Genomic DNA, 3133 nt, shown 5'->3' with positions numbered 1-3133 from the left:
CCTGGAAATAGCTGTTGTATCCCTGTGTGCTACTTGGTAAGACCAAGCACCCAGAGCCACGCTTGGGCAGCAGCTCTGTGGGTGCCCCATGCCAGACTTCTCTGTCTTTTCTTTTGCTAAGGTGCCCCAGAGCCTGGCCAGGAATGGGGCAAGCAGGACACTGCTCATCAAGGTGCAAACTTCATCCTGTGGGAGGCTGGAGCTCAGCTTATGATTCTACGATTCCCAATCTGTCCAGCGCCCTGTCCCACTCCAGCACATCTGGGATTTGACCTCTCCAGCCCCTCACACTTTCTGAGATTCCCCCCAGCTCTGCTCCAGCTCTTTTTTCCCCTGGATTAGGCTCCGGACAACCAGTCTGCAGGCAGCCCCAGCAGGCAGGCTGGCAGCAGGGGGAGTGCACGCAGAAGTGCCCAGTGCACCCAAGCACCTGGCAGGAGCATGACACAGGCCTGCGTGGAGCCCTGCAGGAACTGCTGGTGTTTTCACACAGTGGCAGATGGCTGGGATTAATCCAAGCCAAGTCATCTTGTGATGCGCTGGCCTGAAGCATGCAGAAGTGTAAAATCAGGCATCCTACCCACTCGTCGCCTAGGAAATCCCTGTAGAAATCAAAGCGGGGAGGGAGAGCGGGGGCTCCCCAGCAACTGCAACAGCTGTCTTGGGACCACTCCACTCTTCACCTGTTAGCATTAATACACGTTTCCCCCTTAATATTTTTTGGAAGTGGGGGTGATAGCATTTTCCTTACTTTTTTTTCCCCTCCAAAGCTTGGTTTGTTTAACCTTAAATGAGGGGAGCAGGCTTTCCCAACGGTGTGCGCAATGGGACGCCTGGCCCAATAGCGCCAGGAGTGGCGGCCACCCGCGTCACGCTGCCCGGGCATCGGAGGCTGTGAACAGCCCAGGCTCCTTGGGCCGGCACCACCACGTTTCGGGCCTGGGCCCCAGGGCTGCAAGCAGTGGCGTGTGGGCGAGGATTTGGGAAGCCCGCAGAATACCCTCGCGTTGATGGCAAAGCCGGGTCCCTGTGAGGCAAACTTTCCACGGTGGTATCCACATAATCCCTGGGCTGTTGATCCTAACTGAGTCCTGCTGTTGTTTTCTCCTCCGTTTCAATCCTTACATAATATGTTCCTTGGCCCGTTTTCAGTATTAAAATGTACCTTGCAATAATTACAGTGGAGGATATTTATATTACATTTGTATGGAATAAAACATAAACTCTTTGGAACCGGGGTTCTGATTTCTGTGTCTTCCAAGCATCAGGAGCTGCTGACGTCCCTCCCCACCTTTAAAAATCGTCAGGACCTTAGAAGTACTCGGCAAGGCTGCAGCTTGTGGCTGCCTGCATGCCAGGCACCCGCAGGGCACCTGCGCCGGGGTGAAGAGCGGGCACTCTCTGAGCTTTTTCTCTTCTCTTTCGGCCCTTTTATCAAGGCCAGCATTTGCCCCTTGTATCACCCTGCTTCGCATGAGTGCCTGGTGCAATGACTCTTCTGCTGGGATAAATCCGAGCAGCTCCATCAGACCAAGAGGGAATTTGGCCCTCTGCCTCCGACAGCGCTGGGTCGATCTGTGCCACTGTGGGATGGGACCCTGTGCATTTAGCGGGGACGAGCAAACAGGTTATGGGTTGAAGCTGGAGGGTGCTGAAACATGGCAGGGGGACGCAAAAGCCTTTGCACAGAGCCTGAAAACGGTGTGGGAGGGAAAGAAAGGCACAGAGTTTGATGGAGAACTGCCCCAAACCCTCAGGGACAAGGTATAAAACTAATCCTCTCCCCGCAGCCTGCCTGGAGGGGAGCAACGTGGAAAGACCACGGTGCCAGCCCATCCAGCAGCTCCTGCGCCAGCAGCGCCAGCAGCACAGCCAAAACGCTGGCGGCACTTCTGGGCCTGAACGCTCGCCCGGGTCCCGGCCACGCAGGACCCCCTGGCTGCGGAAATGGCTCCTCCGGTGAGACCAGACAGGAGCCTTCAGCTGGGCTGAGTGAGGACGCACCGACACCGCAGTGCCCGGCTCAGCCCCAGTGCTTGGGGCTAATCCAGGGAAAGGGGAACCTACAAGGAATTAGGACTCCTTGCTGGCCTGTTGTTTCCAAGACTGTGCGTTTACAACAGTATTTCTTTTTTTTTTCAAGCTCCAGCTCTTGGAGTCAGGTGCCAGGGGAAGGCTCCCAGCTCTTTAGTAAGAGGCCGTTTCCCAGCTGCCTGGCTGCAGAAAAGCTGCTTCTCCAAGCCAGAGGAAAGTGAGAGCAAAGCAAAAGAAAAGTGGGGGAGGCTTGTTTGTTTGTTTGTTTTCTGTAAAGTGGAGATTTTTGGGGCAGCTAAGCTCCGTGGAGTGACAAGCGGCCACGTGCGTGGAGCTGCCTTGCAGTGTGGGCCTGAGTTTCAAGCAGCGCAGGCTTGAAGCCGCCTGCTGCCAGGCAGCAATTCGCCCAGGAGCTGCCAGGGGGAGAGGAGGCGACATGTCCTTCTTTTCATTTTAGATTTAAGCCAGAGCCTGACTGCAGCGGTTGCTATCCTGAAATAGCCACTGTCTGCTAAAACTCGCTTTTTAGGCACCTGCTCGGCAGCAGCCCAGAGCCACGCACAGGAGCGCAAAAGCAACACCCCTGCTCTACTGACGGGGAAACTGAGGCACGGCACTAGCGCACAAGTACCCTGCGGCGCCCCAGCAGCCCGGGGGGCAGAGCACGGTGCCTGGCTCCTACTGATCCCTCCGTGTCCGAGGGCCCCGAGGGAGAGCCGGGGGGCCGCCTCGGAGCTGCGGTTGCTAACTGCCCCCCCCCAAAGCAGCACCCCTTATCGATAATCGATTCGCGATGCACCGAGCGTACGCGATTGGTATTTTTGTACCAAATGAAATGCACGTTTAGGACTCTTCACAGCCAGCCTCGCACAGGTCTTCCAGCTCCTTACCCTGCTTTGCCAGGAGAACTTGAGCTTTCTTGATAAAACGATTTGCCGATGATAAATGTGGCTCTTTTTTCTTTTTTTTTCAGCGCAGACAAAGAGGCCCTTGAGCCTCACGCATAACTTAAAACATCACATTCCTGAAAAGAATTTCCTGATAATATTTTTAGCACCTGAAAAAAAAAAGGAAAAAAAGCAAATAACACCAGTCGTCC

The sequence above is a fragment of the Rhea americana genome, unplaced genomic scaffold (genome assembly GCF_003343005.1).
Source record: "Rhea americana isolate MKP2758 unplaced genomic scaffold, rheAme1 scaffold_334, whole genome shotgun sequence".
NCBI lineage: Eukaryota > Metazoa > Chordata > Aves > Rheiformes > Rheidae > Rhea > Rhea americana.
The sequence above is the reverse complement of the archived record's forward strand: the minus strand, read 5'-3'. Positions refer to the sequence as shown.